The sequence below is a fragment of the Papilio xuthus genome, unplaced genomic scaffold (assembly GCF_000836235.2).
Source record: "Papilio xuthus unplaced genomic scaffold, Pxut_1.1 DF825946.1, whole genome shotgun sequence".
NCBI lineage: Eukaryota > Metazoa > Arthropoda > Insecta > Lepidoptera > Papilionidae > Papilio > Papilio xuthus.
This window is the reverse complement of record NW_013532703.1, coordinates 7,532,220-7,540,428: the sequence shown is the minus strand read 5'-3', so window position 1 is coordinate 7,540,428 and position 8,209 is coordinate 7,532,220. Positions and strand designations below refer to the sequence as shown.

At 33.1% G+C, this 8,209-nt stretch overlaps 1 non-coding gene across 1 annotated transcript; it reads left to right on the top strand.

Annotated features, from left to right (window-relative positions):
* The first annotated feature begins 7,833 nt into the window (after nt 1-7,833).
* On the top strand, nt 7,834-7,905 carry TRNAE-UUC (transfer RNA glutamic acid (anticodon UUC)). The gene has a single exon. It is a non-coding gene; the product is annotated as a tRNA-Glu (tRNA).
* The last annotated feature ends 304 nt before the right edge of the window (nt 7,906-8,209 follow it).

The window sequence follows — 8,209 nt, the reverse complement described above, 5'->3', positions numbered from 1 at the left end:
TACCATTACTTAAAGGTCAGCCTGTTAGAGGCTGTAGCGACCGTGTTACTTACTTGAAAGTTCAACTTGTTGCACGTTTCGAAAGCACCAATTACTTACTACAAATAACTGCTCAGATTTTAATGATATTTTACAATAATTTAGTGATTTAATACTTGAGTACTTCACACAAAAGTTAGGTAAATCTATGTTCTTTAGTTAACTGAAATTCTGTGTCATTGCCAAAGGAACATATTTATATAGGAAATTTTTATCTTGTAGGCGACGTAACGACAAAAAAACAAATACAAATGTACAGACAATCTTTCAGAAACTAGATTCATTTAGGCATTAAACAAGATCGGATTTACATTTAATCTTTAACGAGTATCTGTCCATGCAAATTCAGAGTTGCAGCGCGGCTTATCTGAGCCGAGCGTTGGGGCGCGGTCGTTTTCTCCATACCTTAGGGCGCGTACACACGCTCCGCGACTCGTTATAGCAACCAGCACCAAATAAGGTGTGGTATGCGACAATGGCCTGAAACAACTCGGCCTTTCTTCGCTTCAACCCGACTCGAAAAAGAAAAAGGTAACTGAATTGGCGTTGTTGCGAACCAGTGTGTCGTAAGTGTGTCGTTATTTCAATTTCGTCAAGAATTGAGCTACAAAAAGTTGAAGCTCACTTGTTTAATTTCGATAATGATTATCGAGAAACAAAACAAGATATTTCTCATTTAATTACGTTAAAATTAAGTACAGTTTACATAAATTAAAAACTATCGTAATATCCTATGACCTTGTTTTCCTTATATAGATATATGTATATTTTTATTTTTTTTCCCACAAAAATACACATTACTACAATCCCTTACATTTGCTTGGTCATTCACTTTAACGATATAAAAATATGACCCTTGTATCGATTTTTTTTGATGATGTCGATGTTTTATTAAAAATAAATAAACTAAATTATCAATAGTCATTCTTGTCAACAAGCAAAATAATGAATATGTTCAAATTAGATCCTCATGGTTCCCACTACATAACTTAGTCTACCAGACCTTATTCCAAGTTTTTTTTTTAATAAATAACAGAAGGGGGCAAACGAGCAGCGGGAACTCCGATTTATTCAACAACGCCCATGGACATCAGCAATGCCAGAAGAACCGCAGATGCGTTGCCGGCCTTCGAGATGGTGATACACTCCTTCAAGAACCCTAAGTCGTAGCGATTTGGAAATACCGCCGAAGACAGACCATTTCACAACGCTGCTGTGCGAGGCAGGAAGTTTCGCGCAAACCTCACGGTTACTCTTTGTTTCAAGATATGCTCATAGCTGGTCAACATATGACGCCTTGGAAATGTATATCCGATATTTTGACTAATTATTCTCAAAACCAGGTAAAAAAAAATATTACCTGATTTATATTTACTAAAAATTCCAACCTAATAATGTAGTCCGTTTGTTTATCGTCAATAAACGGTTGAGGTAAAAACATTTCAAGAAATCTTAAAAAGTATCGTACCACTAATTGCAAAGAAAAATTGCAACTGTTTAAAAAATAAAACAATCAGCCAGCAATTCTCATTACCGTTTATTTTCTCATTAAACTTTTCAAACATCGTTTTCATCTCCTTATTCTTTAATTCACAAAAGGCTTAAGTTATTGAACTGTGTGAAGTACACTCAAATGCACTGTTTGAATTACGTCAAATCTGAGAACATCCTCATTTCGTTCAGAATTTTCCAAATCAAAAACACGCTTATGATCTTAACTGTGCAATTAAAGAATTAAATTTGATTCCCACTTAGGATCTACAGTACACTGAGTCACTATGATATGATTTATCACGGATGTAAGTATTTTGTCAAAAGTTTTCTACCTTATTGTATAACTAGCTGTCGCCCACGACTCCGTCCACGCGGCATTAAGAAAACTTAATTAGCAGCCAATATATTCTTCTAGACTACGTTCTACATCTATGCCAAATTTCAGCGTGATACATGCAGCCTTTCGGGAGATAGCTTCAAGCAAACATCCATCCATCCATCTAGACATTCGCATTTATAATATTAGTAAGATAAGCCTTAAAGGACATTTCACAGGGTAGGAAATAAAAGTCCTCGACTGTACAACGGTCTTTTATCAATTGTTTTCGAGTTGTGGTGTCATTCCGAAAAATGACTATTGTTCTTATCTGGTGACGTAATCATCGACACTCCATTAGGACATCGCCTACGTGTTGACTCGATGTGTGAGAGTCGTTACACTCGCGGACATATTTACAAAACATATTAGCTTGTATGACCCAAAAAGCTGTTTAGTATACGCTTGATTTAGCACTGTTTAGTAACGAATGTTTTTGGTTTTTAGTACCAGATTGAGCTGTTCGTAAAAATAAAATTCCCACGACTTTATTTTATAATCTAATTTAGTGAATTTAGTAATAATAAACTTTAAAATAAGGCTATAAATATTTATCTATTTTACACAATTATAAAAAGTGGCAAAATCTTTAGTAACGAAGTCAAGCTCTTCTTCAAAATAATCTACTTTAAAAAAAACTTCAAATTACCGCTGAGACTTTTCCCGGCATATTGCAGTTTCTATTCGTTGCTTTTAGAATTACCGGTGTTCGATTTGTTTCCTTCGCTTTTCCTCTTGACCTTTGGAAATGGAAAACGATGGATTGCGTTCATTTTTAGTCGACTTCATTTAAGACTTTTTTCATAAAGGCACTGATAAAGTTATCGGCAAGAAATTTAATTATCAGTCTTATTTAATCAAAAGCTTAGCTATTAGAATAACAACTAAAACCTTTGGTGGTGTGGTGATATCGTTTTTTTTTCTTATACAGGGTGTCCCAAAAGGTTACATACATAGGAAGGGGGATGATAGGGGTGATCACAAGGGTCACCAGAAAAATAAAATAAAAATTTCCCTCTGGCTATTAAAAAAAATAAAGGGCATTTTTTAAAAACTTAAAAATTTTACACCTTCTGGGGCAATTTTATAACCAATGACCTACAAATATTGCTACATTTAAAAAAAAAGCTATTATGTTATCGTCAATAACCCTTTATCAATATGAAATAAAAAAAACAATACAACTAACAAAGATTTTAAAGAAAATTAAAATTGTTCCAGAAGGTGTAAAATTTTTAAGTTTTTAAAAATGCCATTTATTTTTTTTAATACCCAGAGGGGAGTTTTTATTTTATTTTTCTGGTGACCCTTGTGACCACCCCTATCATCCCCCTTCCTATGTACGTAACCTTTTGGGACACCTTGTATATTGGTTATGGTTGAGAATATTAAATGATTATTTTTCTCAACACAATATTTCATAAGTCACGACTATTTATCTTGTGATACATCAGCCTATACTCATTCAAACAAGGGAAGTCGGAAATCTTGACTCACAAAATACAAAAACGCTGCCAGATTTATAATACAAAATCCATTTGGCGAAGTCGGACATTACACGCGACGCGAACACAACGAAACTTTATCGCCATTAAGACGCCATTGTTGTAGAATTGGGCACGAAGAACGATTCGCGTCGCTCAGAAATTCGACTCCCCCAGTCAAAATATACACACGTCATTACCACGTCCAAACTAAGGAGCCCTCTATCCTCCACTAAACCGTGTACTTTTAGACAAACATTGAAAGAGATTTAAAAGTTCAAAGTTAATTGGACGCGTGTTATATCGCATACCAACTTCTTAACGGTACTGTAATAATTTATAAATCATTATGACACAAGTGCAACGTTCGCATACAAGTGGAGAGAACGGGATTCGATTTAGAGTACACGTTTTAACTAATGAAGGTGTAAAGCTATTGCGACTGCACAGAGCAAGGCCTCTTCCACACGACACTACATTTTCTTATTAAAATCTTTTTCTCTTTATATTCTACAGCCATCAATCAGTGATTTTTGTCAATAAGTATAATATTTTTCTCGTTGACTAATTCATATCTTCAAACGGAAGGAATTTTGTTACCCTGAAATATAGCTTTTAGTATTTTTATAACACTATAAGTAACTTTTTCAGTGTAGAAAGGCCCAAACTATATTTTTAAGGTTCCGTACCTCGAAAGGAAAAAAACGGAACTCTTATAGTATCACTTTATTATCCTTCCGTCTGTCGGTCAAGACTCTTTTTTTAATATCGATGTTTAGTATTGAATCTTGTCAAATCAAAAGTAAAAATTTAAAAATCGAATTATAATTTTTTAAAAACAAAAATTATTTATTGTAAAACGATAGCATGAAGAACAAAGGCGTGTGTGTTGTGTTAAGCCTTAATATAGTTGTAATGAAGTTCACGTCAGTCGGGACATCGTGCGAGGCTAACCTGCCTTGTTTAATATTTATACGCGGACTGTTTCAAACCAAAGGATTACTGTTTGAATTTCCGCAATACATCCGAAAATGTTCGAAAACCAATTATCGTTTTCGTCTTACCGAAGGTTTCTGAGACCAAAATGTAAACATATTTATATTTTGTCAAAGATAATAGCAAGAATTAAGATGTGTATACAGACATTTTGGTCTTAGAAACCTACGGTAAGACGAAAACGATGAATTCTGTAAACATGGGGAATACACCTCAGTTAAATAATTACTTGGTTAATCACGATGTAGACATTTACAACGTGACGAAAGCATATCTTAGCGTCAGGTAACCTAACAAACCCATAAACGACAATTAATATGAAAGGAAATAAATAAAATACTCTGTGTTCTATACTATTAATTCTTTACATGACTTCTTTTAACGTCAATTACAATGTACCAATGTATTGTAAGTGATGCGTGAAATGCTTGGCGAACAAGTCGTCGTGTAAAACTAAAGAACAGGTTTCTATATAGATCCAGAGCCTTTCTACGTATACTCATAAAATGTTTTCTATGCAGAAGGTGCTAATTAAGTAGATACTAAATCTTGCTTTATTTGTACAGTGACCGCAATCTTCTCGTGCTAAGATCCTACTGCCAATGATTATGAAGCGAAAGCTCGATTATCTTTGAAGAGGGAATCACCTATCTGACCTAAGAGAAGGTAGGCGTAATTACGAATTTTCTTACACAAGTCTTTACCTCTATATATTTACATTATCCGTTGTTCATTTAAAGATTTCATACATTGTTTGAGTTGATTACTTTATATATTAGAGAAAAAATACTTATTTATCACCTCGAGACATACAACTTTTGAAATTTTAAATCTTATATATAAAATTCTCGTGTTACAATTTTCGTACCCATACTCCTCCGAAACGGCTTGACCGACTCTCATGAAATTTTGTGAGCATATTGAGTAGGTCTGAGAATCGGCCAACATCTATTTTTCATCCCACTAAATGTTAAGGGTAGTCCACCCCTAATTTTTTTTTATGTTTTAGGCAAACACGCAGCCGGAGTCGCGGGCGACAACTATTATAGTTTTATTATAAATGTTTATTACCCCAGTACTACACTGGTTAGTTCGAGTAAGTATTTTGCGTGTACATCCATTCCTTTATATATCCTTGTATCTTTACCGGGTTAACAGATGTAGAAGTATGAGATGTAATTTCCTGATATTGTCCGCAGTATTATTGGATTATACGGATTAAAGTTAGAATGTCTTCTTGGTTATTCAAACTAATTTCTAGTTAGACATTTATAAATACCTTAAAATCTCTGTCAAAAACTGTATATGTGTTATATTTATGTGTATTGTTATTTCGTGTGAAATGCGGCGAGCGCGGCGGAGTCACGGCCGAGCAAGGCCACGTCGGCCGTTACACAAAGACGCCGATAGACGTTCCTAAAAATATTTACTTATAAAAAAACCGCGTCTGCCAGCTCAACCAAGGTTCTCACAAACCTAGGTATATCATTAAAAATGTTAGAAGTAAAGTTGTCCCAAATTACAGTTCATTTAGTGGGTTAATTTCATCAACCAAATTGTGCAAAGATCGATTAAGTTGTTCTTTATGTCTGGTTTCTAATTTCTATCTAAACAGCAATGTTAATATTCTGATATGTCTCAAGTTTAGTAGGTCAAAGTGCTCAGTTGATAACGGTGTTCTGTTGCTTTAAGAAAAGAACGTATTCCTGTCTTAAAACTGAGCAGGGCATCTGCGTCTTGTCCGGCGCGGCGTTGTAAGTGGTATTATTAATGGTCGTATAGTCGTATAAATAAAGTATTATTTTGCTTAGATCAAGTTTATGCGAATCTATACGCAATCTTTACTATCTTACTAATATAATATAAGTATAGTTAGTACCAATGTGGATGTTGTTTGTTAGAAGTTTTATAAGACCGACTCAATGGATAGAACATAGTCTACTAATTAAGTCCCTTTTAAATCAGCGCAGGAGTCGGGACGACAGTGGGTATATTTGTATTAGTTGCAGCGAGTCGAAATTCACAGAGGCTGCGTACAGATGTGTGGAAGACGTTTGAATATTGATGTTTAGTTACGCGTTGATGTATTCTTGCACTGTTTATCTATGTATTTTTTTCTTTTTATTTATCATTGTTATGTGTTATTTACTGTTATTATAAAATATGTTATCGTGTAAACTGTTATGTAAAGTGAGTATAGTGTCAAATTGGTTGTATACTGTAAGGACGCTATGCAGTTTTTAAATAAATAAATAAATAAGTAAATGTTTATTAAAACCGATTGATTTTTTTTACCGTTGGACAGATACACTATCGGGTGTCATGTTTAATTATTACTAGATATCTTAGTTTGAAATAAAACTCATATTTATAAATAACAGGCATTTTAGTTAGTAATCTAATTTAACTTGATATTATTACTGTCATTTTAGTTGTTTACCTTCTCATGACACATTGATTAATCTCATTTTACACATTTTAACGTGCAATTTCATAATCCAAAGTCCCGGCATTTAAAGTACTTCATGTCACTATCAATAATGATGGAAGCTGAAGTGCTAACGTCAAATATTAATTATTAAATTCACTGTGACGAGGAATTACTTTATTATTCCGTTAGAATAATCCCTTATATGCTGTCTATTTACTTAAATTAGAAATTGGTATATTGTTAAAATTATATATTCTGTTAAAATATATTTTAGTTTATATAAATATGTCAAAAATGATAAGCAAATTAACAGCAGTGAAATTTTGCTTAACAGAAAAAAATCGAAAAATTGGACCAAAATGACATTGCAAAAATATGATTCTTGCTCTTTGTTTAAGCGTTGAATTTTTCCTCTTTTATTATTATAAATTGATTATATTCGCATGATAAAACAATTGTAGATACGAATCTTGACATTTAACCTTTATAATACTCGTTATTCAGATGCTAAGATACAATAAAATGAAATGAGTCCCAGCATACATCTACCAATAGCTCATGGCTATTGTATTGCGTTATTCTTCATTCGGTATGTTGTAATTTTTATATATTTACTTTTTATTGGCATCAGTTACGACAGACGTTCTCGTAATGTCTTGTTTAAGTTGTCATTTCGTAAATTTGATGGCGTTCGTTCGCGTATTGAATGAATAATTCATGAATTTAAGCGAAATGTTCGCGTATTGACTTCGATTGCGATTTTTATGTACGAAATAACGTCTGGAATTTAATATACATAAAATAATAACATGTTAATTTTTCACCGATTATTATAAACCGTCAATACTTGAATGGTTTTCAGCTACTGAATATTTTGACATTAAACTCGTTTTAAATTGAAAAGTACGTTATTCTTACCCAATTTTATTCCAAGGACTTGTAAGTTTTAAATAAAATCATTTCAAACCATCTATGGAATTTATTTTTGCTATACATTCATTAACAAAGGTACATCCCGTATGGTCTAGTGGCTAGGATACCTGGCTTTCACCCAGGAGGCTCGGGTTCGATTCCCGGTACGGGAAGGTAACTTTTTAGGCAGCTTAGACCACAACCGTCAATTATAAAAACCAAATTTTGTGTTTATATATACACTTGATATGTACATAATTTCAAGCATTATTTTTAGAAAAAATTTATATGCATGTAAATAACCAAAATAATTTAATTTAGACATTTTTCAGATTGAGCAAAATAAATATATACGAAAACATAATTGAGGAAAACTTGTGAGTTTACAACCTTTTCATATTTTACAAACAAAATACTGAAAACATATTCCATAAATACTTAGATGGTTCTGATTTTTTGGAGGTTATAATAATCGCC